We start from the raw sequence: 21,688 nt of genomic DNA, 5'->3' as shown, positions 1-21,688 counted from the left end.
TAAACATTAGCAATAACATTCTCTGTTCAAATATCACATTGTATATGAATAAAATCTCTAGTCAATATATATAATTTTACATATAATTATACATAATCTTAACTAGTAATGAGTAAAGCAATCATATTAAATGAATTTTGCTTTATGTAATAGGGTCCTTGCATCAGTATTGTTTTAATTAGTTTCAAAATGTACCATGCTTATCCAAATAGGATTCAACCAGATTGTGTGATAGATACTTTATTCATATTAGACTCCTCTCTATGTTTATTTTGCTTTGAGTCAGTGAAAAAAAATGCCAAAATGTTAACAGAATATTTGGTGAGCTTCTACATAAGGCAGAAAGTAAAAGCAAAATATCATTCCATACAGCATCTTCCAAATACACAGGTATTCTCATGCTTTTAAGCTGTAGTACAAAGCCCCTTTCCCCCCAATAAACAGAACTTACAAAATGAAACAGACATAAATGGGTCAGAAACTTGTCTAGAAACAGTCTTCCTCTTTCATAAATGTTATTTCTCTTTAGCAGTTTAGTGAAGTTGGAAACAAGACACGTTTCATCATTCTGTACCTGGCTGGGTAGACGGTGCGCTCTCCCCAAGAACTGAAAAGAGAGAACTGCCCAATCAGTTCTCCACATCCACCCTGGACTTCCGGGTCTCAGCGCACAGCTCTCCATCCGCCATCCGTGTTGAGCACAGTACTATGAATAATAATGGTTGGTGTATTTTATCTAAAAGATGTCTAGCTTCTCTCCTGTGCCAGAAAAACAGACGATGAAACCCCAAAGTATTTTCTTGAATATAAGTTCTCAGCAGAGGCTGAAAAGAAAGGGAATACAGGTTTCTACATTGTGTTTTTATCTCCTGGACAGAGCCCATGGTTGTGAGCTCTAGAGTTGCCCTGCCTGAGTCCTATCGTATGCTCCTCTCATTTTCTGGTTTGGAATCCATCATGTCTCTATGACGTAATTGCCACCCTCTGTAAAATGAGGAGCGTATTGGCAACTATGTCGGTACTGAGAGACACATTTAAGGAGATGATGTGTATTAAAGGCTAGGTGGTGTTCTGGTACATATTAAGCACTCAAAAATAGTTTTTATAGGTATTATTAGTTTTGTAGACATATTGGGTTCTCACATCTCACTTCTTGACAGCTATGTCTCCATTTCCACCAAGTTCTGTTAAGAGTGGGATTCCAAGTTGAGAATGTGTACAAGTTGAGAGAGATGAGGGAATATGATGAAAGGGATGACATTAGTCAATGTGACATTGATCAATTCAACATGTTGAATTGAAACCATGTGTAAAATGCTGAAAGATAATGACGATGATGATGATAATAGTAATTAAATGAATGGGATCTCATTCACTATGTGTAAGGGCAGCAAAAAGAAACCATCTTTGGAAACATGGCAACAGTACTGAAATGTCTGAAGACATTTGATGGTTGACTAATCAAGAACCACTTTATAATCCCATATGTACCCCTCCTCACTTCCCTCCCCCCAATCTATAACTACAATATCCATATGTAACATTTGATACTAGTTCTTGTGTTCACATAACTGATCATGTAACATTTTGGCTCTATGAATGCTGACAGGACAACCTACCTGACATAGGGTTAGTAGAAATTAACATGACTGGAATAAAACATACCCATGCTTGTTTTCCTTAAAGAGCTTTGCTTGTGGTTGTGGTATAGACCCGCTACCTACCATTAATAAGTCATTTTTTCCTCCCTAATATTTCAAAGTTGTTGCTGGCGCCTGCTATGCAAGAACTACATCCCCTAGAATCCTTCCTATCAAAGTGGAGCAAAGTATCAAGTTGCCACAAATAGAGTATGAATGCAAAGAATGTATATGCATTCAATATGTGGCTGAAAGCAGCAGATGTGTCTTCCTTCTCTTGTCCTGTTATGGAGGACTCAGGTGACTCTGAGTCACCAGATGGGGAAGACCTATAATTCTGTTATATGTAATTAAGAAATGTACTGTATTGATCCCCTCAATACCATAGTGGGGAGGAGGGTTGTTGCATCTGTTTATGCCTCCATACCCACTATGAAAGTAATGAAGTAGCCAGGCACCAGTGATTCATGCATGTGATCTTAGGTACTCGGGAGGCTGAGACCTGAAAGATCCTTGTTTAAAGTCAGCCAAGGCAGAAAAATTTAAGAAACTCCATCTTCAAGTAACCAGCAAAAACTAAGCTGGAGGTATGGCTCAATGGATAAAGTAATGGTGGTCCAAGGAAGCCAAGCAAACCCAATGTCCTGATACCAACAAAAAATTTTATATAATAAAATTATCTCAATGACTCACTATTGAGTCACATATCCTCTTGATTTACTACCTGGGCTCTTCATCACTGGTATTTTTTTTTTTTTATCATTTTAAGTGAACTTTTAACCTCCATCAAAAGCCATGCTAAGTAAAGGAAGTTGAAGTGTAGAAATTTTCAATGTGTTATTAGAAACCAGTTTTATCATATAAATACAGTTTAATCCCAGAAATAGAGACACTTTGTAAAGTGAGTTTTAAATAGAACATCACTTACACTGAGAGCTATAGCAAATGGCTTTCTCGAGTCATGATAAAGTCTTATCATCTTGAATCATATTAGTGCTTAGAAGAGTTGGTTTTGGATTTTGGCTCTGCTTCTTGACTTCTTTGAGCATCATTTTTTTGTCATTGAATTAGACAAATAAATGCCTATATTGGTTGTTCCTAAGAGTTGTTCCAAACTTTACAAGAATGCATATGTTTGCAAATTGAAAAAATGGCGATTCAGTGTAGCATTTAAAAGCATTTGGAGTTAGACAGAATGGAGCCAATGCTTAAGGGTGTTGATAGTAATTTGTGGACAATAGCTTAAGGTGCCAGCGATTTAACTCTGTGTTTAGCACCTGTTCAGAGCTTACTAAACAGCAACTACCAGGACTATATTGTGGCTTTATAGAGCAGGGCATGACACTAATGGCTCATCCCATTATAGACAATGACCTTGATGGCTAGTGAAAGGAATCTTAGCCATTGAACATTGCAGGAAGATCCTGAGGACAAATACACAGAACTAATAATTCCATCAATATGTTTATAAGGTATAGGACTAAAATGATAATTTGTTGCTAAAATTAGTAAGAAAACACCACTGTGAGCTTAGGAGTTTTGTTCCTGAATCTGTACAAGCAGTAACAGCCATAAATTTTGAATTTGCTTTCCTTTCCTTTATGGAAGGTAATAAACTGATTTATAATTGAGTTTTGTATAAAATGACATTGCAATGGTAAATTAGCCAATTAATTTGAGTATTCTAACCACAGAGAATATTTTTCAATCTAATAACAGTTATTGACAAATATATCACTTATACCGGTACACATTTATCAGTTGACATTATTTTATGTTGCTTTGTCTACGATGATCAAGTTACAAGTACTACTTGCTGTTTCCCCTTACAGAAGGAAGAATGTTTAAGGAGAGGATTTGCAGAGGTAAAAGTCAATAGTCCTCAAAGTGTGCTCCCCACCATATTAGCAACATAAAAGCTTCTAGGAAACATACTATAAATACACATTTTCGACCTGTCAGAGACCTATTGAATCAGAAATTAAGAAATTCTGTGGATTAACATTAGCATGTGATACTAATGCAAGCTAATGTTCAAGGAGCATAGGTGTATGAACAACAACAACACACTGGTGAAGAGACAGGATGTGGCCAGATGGAGGAAGATTTGGATGTGTGGGACTCGAACTTGCTGAAAGGCACAAGGTTATCCTTCAAGCAAAGGGAAAAGAATGGATTAAACAGAATGGGATTAATGGGAAACAGGATAAAATGTTAATTTTTAAATTTCATTGTTACAATAGGTCAACCTGTATTCTTGTTTCAGCATTTTGTTATTTCCCTTCTCCTCCCCAAATCAGAAAAATGTATATACAAGATGCAGGGCACCAGAATCAAATACAGTGACAACAAGGGTTATACCATGGGGGAAGAACATAACAAAAGAAACAAAAAATCACATACTACATTAAAAACAACAGCGACAAAGAAAAAAACCTCGTGTCCCTGTCTTGAGGTTTATTTCCCTTAGCATCTTCTTATATGGTCATATGTACATAGGTTTTGACCTTTTCTGCTTGTCCAGAAAGATTATTCTAGACGTATACTAGTTATTGCAAATAAGGGAAACCATAGGACCTATGTTTCTTTGGGTCTGGATTACTTCACTCAATATAATTTTTTTCCAAGTCTTTCAATTTCCTAACAAATGGGGATGGTGTCATTCTTTCTGGTGGAGGCATAGAATTCCATTGTGTGTGTGTGTGTGTGTGTGTGTGTGTGTGTGTGTGTGTGTGTATTTTTTTTCTTGATCCATTCATCTACTGAGGGGCATCTGGGATGATTCCATATCTCAGCTATGGTAAATAATGCTGCGATAAACATAGTTGTGCTGGTAGCTTTAGTATGGCCTTAGGGATGGTAGGGAAAAACAAAGAAGGGGGTAACAATGCTTGATAGGAAATATACTCATTACCTTACTCATGTAACTGTAACCCCTCTGTACAGTATCTTTACAAAAAAAGATATACATTAAAATGTTAATTTTTAATATCTTGTCTGGTTGTAGGAGGAGAAGGGCATTCAAAGATGCCAAGGCAATTATAATAGAAGTTAGGTTGCACACTTATTTATGCTATAATTTGGAAATAAAGCTATACCTCCTTTATTTTGCTTAAAACTAATTTGCTACTCTTTGGGAAAATTCATCTACTTTGAAGAAGGAAAACAAAAATTCTGCACTATTCAAGTTAGTCGATTGTTTGACTAGATTCTAATATTCTGAGACTCAAAATTTATTCTAATCTCTACCAAATATTAAGCCTTACATTGTTTTCAATGGAAACAAAAGTTCATTCCTTTCCTCATGATCTTATTAGACAATTGATACAAACATCTTTTAAATATTAAAATATTATTATAATTTTGTTAAAAATAAAAACCTCATTACTTCTCTAACAATTAGAATCATTAATCAAGAGATGCATTTTGTCTTTTTTTTTTGCCAGTCATGGGGCCTGAACTCTGGGTCTGGGTGCTGTTCCTCAGCTCTTCAGCTCAAGGCTAGCGCTGTACCACTTGAGCCACAGCACCACTTCTGGCTTTTTCTGCTTATGTGGTGCTGAGGAATCGAACCCAGGGCCTCATGCATGCAAGGCAAGCACTCTACCACTGAGCCAGCTTCCCAGCCCCAAGAGATTCATTTTGTCATATCCTGAAGTACCCCATTTTCAGATGCCCCCTCAAAGACCACCAGAGACCACAATCAATGCAAACAGCAAAGAGTTGTTTATTGCAAGCTCAAGCTTGGTCGGCACACGCAGTAACCGGTGATGCTAAGAGGCCCCAGCATAGAATTTTATAGTATAAAATAAATGACTTTAAGGAACTATTACATGAAAATCACATGATTGGTTATCATTTGCAGCAAGCTGGGCTGGGCAGATATAATTGGTTGATCTTTACAGAAAAATATTTTTGTCTCATCACTTGACCCCGAAGGTGATGAGTCACACCTGGGCCAGCAGTATGCAGGATCAGGGTGTGTTTTGCTCTGGGCTCTGAGGAACTGGTCAGTTGGAAGGTTAAGTGTTTTTTCTCAGAACCGAAACTCTTAGCCCTAGGTGGCTTGGGGGCAACACCACCTGGGGGTAAACACCTGCTTCTACTGAAGGCTAGTTTCGGATCCTTACTTCTTTCATTCCCCCCTTTCTCTACGGGCCCAGGGAGCCAACCATGGATCCCTGGGTTTCAACTCCATGTGAGGGCCAGTTTTGGTGAGTGGCTGGTATTGGGTCCGCAGCACCATCAGCTGTACCATGTTAATTCTTTAATAAAAGATAAAACCTTGTTAATTACACAGGGCCCGATAGTGAGGGCAAGTAAAAGGAGTATTAGGGGTCCTGCGAGGGCAGAAAGCAGAGTGGTCAACCATGGGGAGATGTTGAACCAGGACTCAAACTACCCTTGAGACTCTTTTCACCTTTTTTTGCGCTCATTAAGTCTGCAAGGCTGTTTTTAATTGGCCCTGTGTGGTTGGCCTAGAAACAACCCTCTTCCCCCACGACTATGCATAGCCCCTCTTTCTCTAGGAACAATAAATCCAGCCCTCGCCTATTTTGAAGTGCCACCTCAGCCAGTGAGTTTAGAGACTCGGTCAGCTGTTCAATGTTTTTATGCACTTCCCGAAGATCAGAATCTATTTGACCTGCTAAGGAGGGAAATTCAGAGGTCTGCACTAGAGCAGCTAGCCCAACCGCCATGCCCCCTGCTACTAGGACTGGAATCAACGCGGGGACTGCTCGCTGGAGTTGGGTCTTCATCCAGCAGAAGACAGAAGGGGTCCGAGGAAAGGTAAGTGCCCCGCGCGCCCGGTCCCCAGCCTCCCTTAGCCTTGGAGACAGTCAGAGGCAGCGGGGAGTCAAGCAGGAAGCACTTTTTAAAGCAAAACAACAACAACAACAACAAAAAACAAAAACGCGTGGCATGAAGGGGAGGAAAAGGAACCAACCAATCACGGTAGAGGTCACCGTCTTGCGCCTAAGCTTTCTATACTTTCCCTGCTGTCCACAAGCTGTTCACCCACTGTGTCACTTTGCCTGGTTGTGGTATCCAGTCGGATTTTAACATAAACAACTCGGGCTCTGCCCACTCACCTTCCTCTCAGCGCCATCTTTGCGGCCCATGTGCTCCACACGCTGGTTCGTCTGAGGCCCTGAACCGTGGTGAGTGGCCCATCAGTGTCCTCAAGGTATTCCACCTTAGGTATAATATAGGCTATTATATTTTAGATATGAGACCCTTGTCCGTTGTATGGCTAGTGAAGATCTTCTCCCAATCGGTGGGCTTTCTATTGATCTTGCCAGCTATGTCATTTGCCCTGCAGAAGCTCTGCAATCTTATGCAATCCCATTTGTCCAACCTTTCTTTGATTTGTTGTGCTTCCGGGTCTCTATTCAGAAAATTTCGACCTGAGCCAAGGAGACCTAGGGTTTCTCCTATTCCATCCTGTAATGTTTTCAGAGTGTCTGCTTTGAGTTCAAGGTCTTTGATCCATTTGGAGTTGATTCTGGTGCAGGGTGATATATAAGGATCTAGCTTTAGTTTTCTACATGTAGTTAACCAATTTTGCCAGCACCATTTACTGAAGAGGCTGTCTTTCTTCCATTCTATTGTTTTAGCTTCCTTATCGAAGATTAGATGGCTATAGGTCTGTAGGTTCATTTCTGGGTTTTCAATTCTATTCCATTGGTCCTGAGGTCTGTTCTTATGCCAATACCAAGCTGTTTTGATTACTTGGAACTCAAAAAATTAAACCACCCAACAACAAATCCTCAAAGAATCAACTGCCCAATAAATAAGTGGGCGAAAGACTTAAAGAGAAGCTTCTCTGAAGAAGAAACAAGGATGGCCAATAGACACATGAAGAAATGTTCAACATCCCTAGCCATAAAAGAAATGCAAATCAAAACAACATTGAGATATCACCTCACTCCAGTTAGAACAGCAAAAATCAAGAACTCTAACAACAACAGATTCTGGAGGGGATGTGGACAGAAAGGAACCTTACTTCATTGTTGGTGGGAATGTAAACTTGTTCAACCACTTTGGAAAGCAGTATGGAGGTTCCTCAGAAGACTTCACATAGATCTCCCCTATGATCCAGCAATCCCACTTTTGGGCATTTACCCAAATGTTTACAAACAAGACCACACTAAAGCTACCAGCACAACTATGTTTATTGCAGCATTATTTACCATAGCTAAGATATGGAACCAACCCAGATGCCCCTCAGTAGATGAATGGATCAAGAAAATGTGGTATATATACACAATGGAATTCTATGCCTCCATCAGAAAGAATGACATTTCCCCATTTGTTAGGAAATGGAAAGGTTTGGAAAAAATTATATTAAGTGAAGTAAGCCAGGCCCAAAGAAGCATAGGTCCCATGGTTTCCCTTATTTGCAATATCTAGTATAGGTATGAGTCAAGCGGAAAAGGTCAGATAATGTGATGTTAGGAAAATGAACCCTTAAATATGTATTTTAATGTTTTCGTTTCTTTCATGCATGTGTTTCTAACGCATTTATAAGATTATTTCTTTGTTGCTTTGTATGTCCCTCCCCCACAGTGTAACCCCCGCTTTCACTATATTTGATGTCAGTATAACATGTGGAGGAGATGGGGACAAACAAGTCGTTTAAGGATTCAGGTGGACCTGTTGCAACAATGAGAAGTACAAAATGTCATGTCAAAACCAGCTTTACAATGTCGGTGTGGGGGGGGGGGAGGGGGGTATAATTGGGTGGGGGGAGGGGGGTAAAATTGGGTGGGGGGAGGGGGGAGGCGGGGAAGGGAAGTGAAGGGTAAACAAAGGAGGAGGCTGCAATGCTTGGTAAGAAATGTATGCATTATCCTGCCCATGTAATTGTAGCCCCCCTGTACAGTATGTTCTCAAATAAAATAAAATACAATTAAAAAAAATAATATAGGCTGTTATACACAGTTCTTCCCAGGAGCTATTTTTAAACAAGGCTCGATTAAGGCAGGGAGTAAGCCCTGAGGTACAAGCAAACCATACTCCCTTCGGTGCAACCAGGAAAGTGGAAACGGTTTTTGGAACGATGGTCCTATTGCAAAGGCTACGATAGCGCGAAGCAGTTTTCCCTTTTGATAGCAACATATAGCCCTTGCCCTTGTAGGTCTCCCAAGATTATTTTGGGTGTTTGTCCCCACTTACAGGATGAAGAGGAACTGTTACTTTTTATGTCCTGATCTATTGTTCCTATCGGAATGTCAGTGTTAATTCCCATATAATAGGGTGGCTGTGGGTTTAAGCAAACCCAGCAACTGTGAGTGGCATTAGGGTTAGATTTGTTTAGCAGACCGAAATTGGCATTAATTAAGGGAAAGAAGCAGCCTATAAGGCCCTATTCTTCTTGTGCTCTTATCTCATTTCTTTGCAGTGGGGGGGGGTGGGGGTAGGGGGAGTAATGGGAAGAGATGTATGGGTTGAGGGGGATACCATAGCTGAGTTACTGGGTTGAGTAGGTCGGGGTTTAGGGTTTAGTACAGGGTTGGGGCCAATGCGCTGGGGCAGAGTCTGTACTTCTAGCATCTGTATAGTGATCTGACCCCCTCAGTCAGTCCCTTGTTCATAATATTTTAGGCCCCAAATCTTTCCATAGGCCCAGTTTGGGTCCAAGGGCTTTTTGATTTTAATAAAAATGTGGGTACAGGGTTTATGACCCTTATCTTTGAAATAACTGCCCCTGAAGATGTCACTAGACATAAGCTGACAAGGAGGTGTCCCTTCCTTGTACCACCCCAAGTACCAATGGATTTTCTTCCTCCTCCAATAGTGATAGGCAGCCCATCATCCTATTGGGGCAATCTTCCCACTGTAATGTCTGGATCATTATCGACTCCCTAGTCAGAAGCTATAGTTTCGCAGCCCCAATGGGTGCAATAGTAATGCCAGGGTTGATTGCAGGAAAAAATCGTACTAGGGCACATGTAAAAGGGGCTATAAGAATAACTGGGGTCTACGGGGACCAAGGCACAGATGGTTGTATTAAACTGAATGGTGTATGACTCAAGGCTTGGGTTTTGTGCATTACCTCCCCCAAATCAGTTTTTTGGAGTTCCCATATGTATTCTTTAGATGGGTGGAGGGTGGCCAAAACCCAAGGGCCAGCAAACATTCCTATTAACCTAATCAGGCCCTGCCACATCTTTACGGTGCAATTTTTTTTCTTTTTGCTTTTTTTAAAATTTTGTGAACATACTGTACAGAGGGGTTACAATTACACGGGCAGGATAATGCATACATTTCTTACCAATTTTAACTTTAGGGTGTTAGAATTATGGCCTAGAATCAGTTCCCACTCAGGCTCCTGTCCCTTTACAAAATAGTCTCTCACGTGGGCCGACTCCACCAACTTGATGTGACAATGATGAATCCAGGGGGCGACGCCGTCGATTTTGAGAGCGGTGGGAGTGGTGAGAAGCACTATGTAGGGTCCCTTCCAGCGAGGCTTCAGGGTCTCTTGTTGGTGTCTCTTGATGTAGACCCAGTCTCCGGATTGGAACTCGTGTGGCTGGGGAGGAGGTCCTGTCTCATAGAGTGCTCTGAGCGTGGCCACACATCCTGGTGAACCTGTTGTAGCACCCACGAAGAGTGCAACAGTTCTGAACCATCAAATTCCACAATTAGATGACTTGATAAGCTGGAGATAACAGATGGGGGCAAGCCAAACATAATTTCAAAAGGGGTAGCTCCTAATGTTTAGGGAGAGTTGCGGACCCTATATAAGGCATAAGGAAGGAGAGCCACCCAGTCTCCGCCAGTCTCCATGGTCTCCTTTAAGGTTCGATTCATCCTCTCTACCTGTCCTGAACTTTGGGGGCGATAAGCACAATGTAATTTCCAATCTGCCCCAAGAATGGAAGCCAATCCCTGACTTACCTTGGACACAAAGGCAGGTCCATCATCATGGGGAAACCTCCAACAGCTTCTTGGTTACTACCTGAGCAGTTTCCTTTCTTATGGGGAAAGCTTCTACCCATCCTGAGAAGGTATCTACAAACACTAGTAGGTATTTGTACCCACACTTTCCTGGTTTCACTTCAGTAAAGTCTATCTCCCAGTACACTCCCGGCCTGTCCCCTCTTTCTCTAGTACCCAAGCCCACCGTGCCTGTGTCCCAGATTAGTGAGCTGGCATGACTTGCAAGCTGCTACAATCCACTGAATTTTGCAAGTGGCACTCTTAATTTTAAGCTGTGCATGTCTTAGCAGGTCTTGCATTCTCTTTTCCCCCAGATGGGTGGTTCGATGCATTTTTAAAAATCTGGTGGCCTAGTTTCTCCGGAACTATGATCTTTCCCTAATAGTCCTGCTACCATCCCTGTATGCACTGTATCCATGGGCGCATTCCCTCTATCCAGTTTAAATTCTCTTCTGAGTGTACTGGAGTACCTCGGGCAATTCTCGGGGCCCTGGATCTGGGAGGTTAAGGGCCAATTCATGCTCTGCCTGAAAGGCCACCTCCCGAACTGTTTTGTCGGCGTCATTGTTGCCCCTGGATACTCTGTCTCTCGCCTTTTGATGTCTAGGACAGTGGACAATGGCCAGTCTCTTGGGTAGCCACAGCACCGCTGGGAGAGCAGGAATCTCTTCCTTATTTTCTTTTTATGGTTTTTCCCTCTGCCATTAATAGTCCTCTCTCTTTATAAATGGTCCCATGTACATGAGCTATGGAGAAGGCATATCGGCTGTCGGTGTAGACTGTCAGCTGTTTGTCTTTTCCCAAAGTCAGAGCTTGAGTGAGGGCTATGAGTTCTGCCTTTTGAGCGGAAGTTCCCGAGGGGAGGGGCTTGGCCAAGATCACCTCAGTCTCAGAGACTACAGCAGCACCCGCGTACCTCTTGCCATCTCAGATGAAACTGCTCCCATCAGTGAACCAGGTGACATCTGTGTTCGGCAGTGGCTGGTCGCTGAGATCTTCTCTGGTCCCATGAACTTGTACAAGGATCTGTGCGCAGTCATGGAGGGGAGCCTCAAGGTCTGGGGCTGGCAACAGTGTTGCAGGGTTGAGTGCGGTCAGTGCCTGAAAGATGATTCTGAGGGCATTGAGTAAGAGTCCCTGGTAGTGAGTCAGATGGGCATTTCTGAGCCAATGGTTGGGAGGTTGTTTCAGCACACTCTCTATGGTGTGGGGGCCGGCCACGTGCAACTCCTGTGCCATGGTCAGTTTGTCAGCGTCTTTGACCATGAGCGTGGAGGCTGCTCTTATCCGTGGACATGGGGTCCATCCAGCCGCAACTGGGTCCAGTTTTTTTTAATATATATGCAACTGGTCACTTCCAGGGTCCCAGCTGCTGTGTCAAAACCCCTTATGTTTGTCCACATAGAGGTAAAACGGCTTAGAGAAGTCTGGCAACCCCAGGGCCAGAGTGGACAGCAGGGCTGTTTTTAGTCTTTGAAGTGCCTGCTCTGCTTCTTCTGTCCATTGAAAAGGTGGTTTTCTGTGGTCATCTCATCTAGGGGTTTGGCTAACTCTGCAAATCCCAGGATCCATAAGAGGCAGAAGCCAGCTGACCCCAGGAGCTCCCTCACCCCTCGTGGGGAGTCGGGTCATGGTATTTTAAGGACAGTCTCCTTTCTTGCCTCAGTCAACGCTGCCCTCTTTTAGAAGGTACCCCAGGTATGTCACTTCTGGTCTACATATTTGGGCTTTTCTTGTGGATGCCCGGTACCCCAGGTTACCCAAAGTCTAGAGTAAGTCCTCTGTTCCCTGAGTGCACTCTTCCCGAGTCTCTGCAGCTATAAGCAAATCATCCATGTACATTAGTGAAGTCAGGCCAGGGTAGCTTTCCCGAAACTCATCCAAATCCTCATGTAAAGTTTCATGAAACAGGGTTGGTGAGTTTTTGAAACCTTGAAGAAGCCGTGTCCAGGTCAGCTGGCCATTAATGCCTTTTTCTGCATCTATCCATTCGAACGCGAAGAGATTTTGGCTCCTGGGCGCCAAGGGCAGGCTGAAGAATGCATCCTTGAGATCCAGGACAGTGTACCAAGTCCTATAGGGTGGGAGGCCACTCAAGAGAGTATAGGGGTTAGGTACCGTAGGGGTGAATGTCCATGACCCTTTTACTTCCCTTAAGTCCTGTACTGGCCTGTACTCATTGGAGTTGGGCTTCCAGACCGGTAACAGTGGGGTGTTCCAGGCAGACCGGCAGGGGCATAACACCCCCTGCTCTAATAGTCTCCGAATGTGGGGTGTCATTCCCACTCGGGCTTCCTAGGTCATGGGGTATTGGTGGACCCTGACCGATCAGCCCCTGGTTTTAACTCAATAAAAAGGGCTGATCAGTGTTTTGTCAGACCCAGCCCTCCAGTTTCTGCCCAAGCCCCGGGGTACCTGCTCAGCCAGTAGTCGATGTCTGTGTCTGGAGGTTGCAGTTGTTGGTGAAGGCGGGACTCATCTTCCAAAGCTAAAGTCAGCATAGGAAATGGCTGGCATCATGAATTCATCACCTGAGGGCCGGCGGTGTGAAAATGGATCTGTGCCCCTATCTTAGTCAACAAATGTCGACCCAGAAGGGGGTAGGGGCTGTCTGGCACTAAAAATGAATGGGTCACTCTCCCAGTCCCAAGGTCAACAGTTCTCTTAGTGGTCCACGCGTCTTTCTTTACTCTGGTGACCCCTTGCACCCGTGCAGCATTGTCAGAGATCTTTCCGTTGGGCTCAGTCAAGGCCGAATGTTTAGTGTCAACTAAAAAGGCTACTGGAGTCCCCTCCACCTTAAGGGTTACCCTGGGCTCGGAGAGGGGAGCCAACCCCTGAGCCCCCAATCTTCATTGGGGGGGAGAGGAAGGGGGAGGGAGGGCAGCCATCAACATTGATCTGGGGGCACTGTCTAAATTTTTGTTCCCTTTTTTTTTTGGGACATTCTCTAGCCCAATGCCCTGTTTCACAGCACCAGGTGCACTGGTCTGGCCCTAGTCCTCAGCCACCTGTCTGTCTCTGGGGTCTCTCCATTCCTATCCTGTACATCCCTTCCCCGCCCTTCCCCATCCCCTCCTCCCGATCCTTTTTCAACTGCCACTACTAACATCCTAGTCATTTCCCTGGTAGCTCGTACTTGCTTTTCTTCCGGGGCATCTCTATTATTGTATACCTTTTGGGCTATCCTCACCAAGTCCTGAACATTTTTGCCCTCCAAGTCCTCAAGCTTTTGTAGCTTCCTTTTAATGTCTGGGGCTGCCTGGTTAACAAAGGACATGGCTACTACGGCCTGATTTTCAAGGGCTCCTGGATCCATGGGGGTGTACTGTCTAAAGGCTTCCATTAATCTTTCTGGGAAACTAGAGGGGTCTTCATTTCTTTCCTGCATTATTGAATATACTTTTGCCAAATTGGTGGGCTTGCGAGCAGCCGCCCGGAGACCCACCATTAGAGTCTGGTGATAGACCCGTCGCCTCTCCCTCCTGCAGCCCTATGGTAATCCCAGTCGTCTGGAGAGGGCCTGGCCAAGGGGAAGGAAACGTTAATTAGATCGGGATTAATGGTGGGTTGCCCATTGTCTCCCGGGACTAGCTTCCGGGCCTCTGCCTGGATCCTCTCTCTTTCTTCAGTGGTGAACAGGATCCGAAGCAGCTGCTGGCCTTCATCCCAGGTAGGCTGATGAGTAAACATTACACTGTCTAAAAGAGTAATCAGATCTTTAGGGTTATCTGAAAATTTCTCACTTGGTTGAGAAGGGCCACTATTGCAGTCTTGGGTTCCCCGGTGTCATCGGGTGGTCTGATCTCCCGAAGCAGCAAGGCCACGGTGGGTGGAGTCCGGAGGGTGCTGATTGGCGGCCCGAAGGGTGGGGCCCCACATGCTCCGGGCTGGGCCCTCTTAAGTTTTCCCCTTTGTCTTCTCCCCCTCCTGCCGCTGCTACTTCTGCTTCTCCCTAGGCCGAGGGCGCTGCTGGGGGCCATGGGACGGGTAAGAAGGGGTTGGAGTATGGAGAAGGAGCTTCTGATCACCATCCAACAGAACAGGAGCGGGCGCTGACGGATTAGGCGCCTGTGGACCTTTTAGGGCCAATATGGTGGATGCACCAGGAGTGGGAACAGGAAGGGGACACCCACCTGGGGGGATCTTCTACCAGATCTTCCCTTACCAGGATGTAAGGTATCTGATCCGGGTGTCCCCGTTTTCCAGGCAAGAATATTTTGTGCTTCACCTTCTGAATAATGAACAGGTTCAAGGTGCCTTCTGGAGGCCATCCTACCTTGAAGGCCGGCCACTCTGAACGACAAAGAGTGACTCACTCGCCTTTTCTGATTTCAAGACTTAAATTGTGGGCCCTGTCTTTAGCATCCTTGAAACGGTTGGTCAGGAGCGTCAAGGGAGTCCTTGGACTGCTCTGGTCCTGTCCCATTGTGGGGTGGGAAAGGACCCAACCCAGGAGGAAACTACTGTGAGGACGAGGCACCAAGAAGGAATTGATAAAGTCGGCGCCGGCGCGGGTTGGTGACTCCGGGGCACAAAAAGACGTCTTCTGGGGAATAAGCGGACCCGCGATGTCGTCCTAAAATTCCAAAAGGATTAAAATGGGAGAGTGGCCGGGGTGAAAGAAGCCACTGGCTGCCCCTTCCTGGGGGCTCCAGCATGCGCTTTGATCTGAAAATTAAAATGAACAAGGAAAAGGAGGCGCCGAATTAAAAGGACAAACACAGACAAGGACAGCATGCGCGTTGTAGGCTGTTGGATGGACAGTGCCGGACACACCAGGGGACTCGAACCCCTTTGAAAAGTGCCGGGCTGGGGATTCGAACCCCTTCGGAAACAGCCTACCCTGTAAACTATCTGGGGACTCGAACCCCTTTCTCGATAGTTTACCCCCACTGGGGATCCGGCCGTCTCCCACCGGCCTGCTGGTAACCTTATAGCGTGTCTGCCAAGGTTTCTTGCCAGTCACAAAACCCTATTGCAAGTCAGACACCGAAACATTTAATATGAAGCAGCTGCACCCTCACGTACAGGCCGGCTAGACGACTCACTGATCAGGCGTCTGGGGGGGTTGGGGGGGGTGGTATTTTGGTATTCTGGACGAGCCCCCAGCTGAAGTACCCTGTTTTCGGATGCCCCCTCACAGACCACCAGAGACCACAATCAATGCAAACAGCAAAGAGTCGTTTATTGCAAGCTCAAGCTTGGTCCTCCATGCACTCAGTGACCGGTGATGCCAAGAGGCCCCAGAATCAGCACACTTTTTATAGTATAAAATAAACGACTTTAAGGAACTATTACATGAAAATCACATGATTGGTTAGCATTTGCAGCAAGTTGGGCTGGGCAGATATAATTGGTTGATCTTTACAGAAAAAATATTTTTTGTCCCATCACCTGACCCCGAAGGTGATGAGTCACACCTGGGCCAGCAGTATGCAGGATCAGGGTGTGTTTTGCTCTGGGCTCTGAGGAACTGGTCAGTTGGAAGGTTAAGTGTTTTTTCTTGGAACCGAAACTCTTAGCCCTAGGTCGCTCAGGGGCAACACCACTTGGGGGTAAACACCTGCTTCTACTGAAGGCTAGTTTCGGATCCTTACATCCATGCTAATATTAGTTTATTTTAGGGTGAAAGTGAAGCTTTAGTTTTACTTTCACTTTTTTTTTTCTTTTTCATAAACTTTTTTGTGTGTGTGTGAATACCGTATATAGGGGTTACAATTACATGGGCAAGATAATGAGTACATTTCTTATCAAACATTGTTGCCTCCTCCTTTGTTTGCCCTGCCCATCCCTTCCCATCTCTCCACCCCCCCCCAAAGTTGTAAAGTTCGTTTTTCGACATAATGACTTGCACATCTCATTGTTGCAATGGGTCCACCTGTATCCCTATTTAAACAATTTATTTTTTTCCCTTCCCCTCCACAAATTATACCGACATCAAATACAGTGAAAGCAGGGGTTATACCATGGGGGAGGGACATACAAAGCAACAAAGAAATCATCTTATAAATATGTTAGAAGCAATCGCATAAAAGAAAAAAACATTTGAATACTTGGGGTTCATTTCACCTAAGCTTTTCTGCTTGTCTCAGACATATACTAGTTATTACAAATAAGGGAAACCATGGGACCTATGTTTCTTTGGGCCTGGCTTACTTCACTTAACCAATTATTTTCATTTCTAAAAAGGCAAGAGAACAAATCATGGGCAAACTATATAAATGTTTTTATAAAAGGCTTGAAATTAAAAAAAATAAATGCCTGGGTACCCTTTAAATGGTAAGTAAAATATTCATATGGTAATAATATCAAGGATACCTACATCTTATAACAAATGCTGATATAATTCCTTACTGTTGGTGAAATAATTGGTCTTAAAATAGTTCTATTTAAATTTCTAAACCCACCTTTCGGCAAGCTACTTCCCATAATCAGATGAATAATATTGGAATATAGAGTTGTGCAATATTTATGTCATCCAGCATGTTATCAGTGAGGCAAAAACAGCCGGAGGCAAAAATTCAAAGGATTTCTGATATGGCAGGATGGGTCTCTGGAGCAGGACTAATTTTCTATAAAACGGTGATGAGAGACAGTGGGTTTGCTCTCTAAAATTTCACTCTGCTACTACCTTCTTATGATACTCTTTAGAACTGAACCCCAAATATGTGTGAATCCAACATAGTTTTTATTCCTAAGCATTTTATCACTGTTACGCTGTCATGAAGGGAATCAGCTTCATTTCTTTTTCACATAGCCTATTTGTTATTGAAATACGCTGATTTCACAAGCTGATTTTTGTATCCTGCACCTTACTGAATTTAGACTAGTAATTTGGGGTGTGATAGTTTCTTTTAATTCTCATAATAAAATAGATCATGTCTTTTGTAGACGGAGACAACTTTATTCTTGCTCTGCTATTTGAGTGTATTTTATTTCTTTTTCTTGACAAATTGCTCTGACTACAACTTCTAATCTTACTTGAAATAGACGCAGCAAGAATGTATTTCATTGTCTTGTTCCTGATTTTAGAGGAAAATATCCATCTATTCATCATTTAGCACCATGTTGTCCATTGCTTTATCACATACAGCCTTTATTACATGGAAAATTTTCTCCGATACCTAATTTCCTGAAAATACTTTTATTATTAAAACTTGGTGAATCATGATTGTAAAACTAGTTAAAGCAGGAGACTGAGTCTGAAGGATTTCATTTGAAAGCCTACTTGGGCACAAAATGCCATGAGAGTCCATCTCTAATTAACCAACAAAAATGTTTGAGGCATTGCTAAAGTGGTAGAGTACTAGCCAAACAAGCTGAAAAAGCTTTAAGCCCTAAGTCCAAATTTCATTATTACTAAGAGAATAAAACAAAACAAAACAAAAATTGCAAAACAAAAATCTTTTTATCATGAAAGGAAGTTAAACTTTATCAAATATTTTTTATATCTCTGTTGAGATGATTGTAAGATGTTTTCTGTTAATGTAGTACATGTGGTTACTGACTAGCATCGTTTGAGCCACTTTTATATTCTAGGAATAAATCCCACTTGATCATGGTGTAGGAGCCTTTTAAGATTCTGTTTAATAGTTTGCTAGTATTCTGTAGAGAGGCTTTTATTCATTGATGTGCATAAATTATATTTCCTGTAATATTTTATTTTGAGGTATTCTTTTCTAGCTTGTTATCAGGGTAATATTAGTCTCATAAGATGTATTTGAGAGTTTCCTCCCAAATTTTTGGAACAGTTTGAGAAGTTAGTATTGATTATTTTTAATATGCTTATAAAAATCACTTGGGAAACCCTCTGGCCCTGAACTTTGGAAGGAGGGTTTTTCTTACTACTGCCATACCCTTACTAGTTACATACCTGCTAAACATTTCTATATCTTCATAATTCAGTCTTTGTAGTTTGCTATGATTCTAGGAATATAATTGTTTACAGTATTGTTTAATGGTTCTTTATATTTCCATAATAATAAACTATATATTCTTTTGATTTTCTGATTTTACTTCAGTTTTATGATGATCAGTTTTTTGTCAACTTGGCTATCTTAAGGAATATCCAGATAGCTTTTAAAACTGTGTGTGTGTGTGTGTGTGTGTGTGTGTGTGTACATGTGTGTATGTCTATTGAGATAACTATTTAAATTAGTAGTTAAGTAGTGAAAGTCTGCTCTCAGAAATGTTAATATTCCCTAAAGGAGTTCCTATAAGGCTTGAATTGCACAAAGACAGTGAAAATAACAACAAAGTTTCTCTCTTTGCTAACTGGTACATCCATCTTCTTCTACTGTAGGGCATCTCCACTCTGTTCACTAGCCCTCAGATTCAAAATGATTATTTCACCTGTTGCCTGGTTTCTCAATTCTTCTGACTTGAACTGAAATCACAACTCTGCTCTCCTGGTTCTCCAGGTTTGCAGGTAGTAAATCACGGTATCTCTCCGCCTTCATTATCATATAAGCCAATTTTCATAATCTTCTCATACATATTAATAATTCTGCTCCTCTAGAGAATCCTGAGTAGTACAAGTCTGTACTCTCATTTTTTCAGTCAAAGCTTTTCCAATTACATCTTTTCATAAAACCAACTCATTCATTTACCTTTTTACTGTTTTTTTTCTGTCTTAATACTATCTATTTCTATGTTGATCTGTTATTTCACTCCCTTATTCAAACTTTGAGTTTAATATGCTCTTTTTAAAATTATTATCTTTAAGTAGTTATACAAAGGACTTGCCATTTAACAAAGCAGTTTATGAATGCAATATATTTTGGCCAATGTCACTTCCCTATCCATTTCTTCCCTTACTCTTCTTAATTTTGTAGGGTATATATATTGAATTCTTGACTGCATTCTCCCCTCTTCTCTTCTTAAAATGTTTTTACTCCATGTTTAAGTTTGAGATTAAAAAAATGAGTCCAGATGTTCATCACTGTAAGCTCCTCTCTTACAACTGTGTTCACTGTATTTCATAAGTTTGTTATGTTTTTATTTCTGTTTGTCTCAAGATAGTTTTGGTTTACTCTTCAGCCAATTTTTAATGTACACATTTGATTTTTTTCTTATTTCCTCCTCTTACTGATTTTTAGATTCATAGCATTATTTTTGGAAAAGATACCTTACATTTTATCTTTCTTTGTGTGTGTATGTACTGGTCCTGGGTCTTAAACTCAGGGCCTGGATGATGTCCCAGAGCTTTTTTTTTTTTTTTTTTTGCTCCAAGGTAGCACTCTATTACTTGAGCCACAGAGCTCCAATTCTGGCATTTTGATGCTTTAATTGGATATGAGAATCTCATGGATTTTCCTTTGGCTTTGATTGGCTTTGAACTATGATCCACACTTCTCAGCCTTCTGAGGAGCTAGGATTACAGCCCTAAGCCACTGACACCCAGTTGATTTCTTCTTTCTTAAATTTAAGACTTTTGTGGGGCTTTAATATGATCTATCATAGAGAACATTTCGTGTGTCCTTCAGAAGAATATGCTCTGTGTGTTTGTGACGCAGTGTTTTGAATAGGTTTCTTAGCTACACTTTCTCTAAAAGTGAGTTCAAATCCGGTGTTCCCTTATTGTTTTCTTTCTGGATGACTTATCTTTTATTGTTAAAAGTAGATATAAAGTTCTCAGTTATTGCTTTAGTGCTGTCAAATTTTTATCCTTTTATATGTCTGAGTTTACATATTTAGATATTCCTATGTTATATACAGATATATTTATAATGTTTATATTCTCTTGATGAATTGAATTCTTATTATTTTATCACAATCTTCTTTGTCTCCTATAGCATTATTTTGCTTATATTCATTCTGGTCTAATACAAGTATCGCTACCCCTGTCATCTTGTGGATTTTTGTTTGTGTAGAATATTTTTGTTTACCCCTTCTCTTTCTATTTGTGACTGCTTGTTATGGTGTGGAGATGAACTATCTCCCAAAAAGGTTCAAGTATCAAAAGTTTGGTCAACACTTGCAAGCAGTGTTTGGAGGTGGGGCTTTGGAAAGTGACTGAATTGTGAATGCTCCTTCACTAGTGGCCCATTGATGGAATCAAAATTTGATGAGTACTCTCATGGGAAGTGATATAACTGTGGAAAGTTGGGCCGGCCTGGTTGGATAAAGGAGGTCATTAGTCAGAGAACCCCTCTCACCATCTGTATCTATAACTGTTCTCTGTAAATTCCAGGGAACAGATCAGAGCAGAACATCCTTGTGGTCAGAATACATAGGCCTGCATAGCTCCCGACATTATAAGATCTGAAATTATCTAGGGTCCAAAGTGATTGAGACCCACTCCAAATCATTATGTTAGCACAATTCTGATGAGTCAGTATCATACAATCACCCCAAAAGAGATACTGTCCACCAGATCTTAGAAGCTGTCACTCTTCCAATAATTGACTCAACTAAAGGGCTTTGGAGTGGCCACACAAGCACACATCTGAGCATCTGGTTGACCCAACATAACAAGATTAAAAGGTCTGAGAGATTCTGAATGAAATAAACAGATTGTGGAGTAGGCATCGGGAACTCCCAGCTGGCCTTAAGCCAGTAGGGGGAAGAGAGTTTGATAATTCTGACAAAGACTTTCCAAAATACAGGGCACCCCTGAAATGGAGGACACAGATTATAGAACTGTACTTATTTGTTATAAAACTAGAACTGATCTATTCAATGACCCTCATTTTATTGAAGAAACAGAAAATACGCACTAGACTGAACCTAGATTCCTACCCCTTTCTAAATATCTCCCCTCCTCTAATCATGAAAAACACATTGTAAATTCACTGAAACCTTATTTTGCCACCATTATAGGCACTGAGGGAAACAGAAATTTAAAGCGTCGTGGATCTTTTCTTTTTCTTTTTAATAAAAATGTGCATGTATCCTGAATCATCTTCCTTTAGGCTCCCGTTGCCTGATAACTAATTGGCAGAATTAATTCTGACTAAGATGTTAATCCTGATAATATCTTAATTCCTGATAATGCCCTTTTAGTTAACAAGATCCTTTGTGATGCCTGAACACAAAGTTGTAACTTCTGACCGTGCTTAACTAGCTAAAGAACATTGCTGATCTTCAGCTACTTA

General features: G+C 42.0%; 1 long non-coding RNA gene and 1 pseudogene across 1 annotated transcript in view; one reads left to right on the top strand and one right to left on the bottom strand.

The window, feature by feature from the left end:
* LOC138831984 (uncharacterized) overlaps positions 1-3,911 on the top strand; it is a 77,131-nt gene extending 73,220 nt beyond the window's left edge. The window contains exons 3-4 of the long non-coding RNA XR_011373473.1: positions 530-721; positions 3,473-3,911. This is a non-coding gene — a long non-coding RNA (uncharacterized lncRNA). The remainder of the gene's footprint in view (positions 1-529; positions 722-3,472) is intronic.
* An 8,445-nt stretch (positions 3,912-12,356) lies between these two features.
* LOC138831811 (uncharacterized) lies at positions 12,357-14,040 on the bottom strand (annotated as a pseudogene).
* Between the last annotated feature and the right edge of the window lie 7,648 nt (positions 14,041-21,688).

Source organism: Dipodomys merriami, unplaced genomic scaffold (genome assembly GCF_024711535.1).
Source record: "Dipodomys merriami isolate MVZ:Mamm:240054 unplaced genomic scaffold, mDipMer1.0.p SCAF_2, whole genome shotgun sequence".
Lineage (NCBI taxonomy): Eukaryota > Metazoa > Chordata > Mammalia > Rodentia > Heteromyidae > Dipodomys > Dipodomys merriami.
This window is presented reverse-complemented; position numbering and strand designations above follow the sequence as displayed.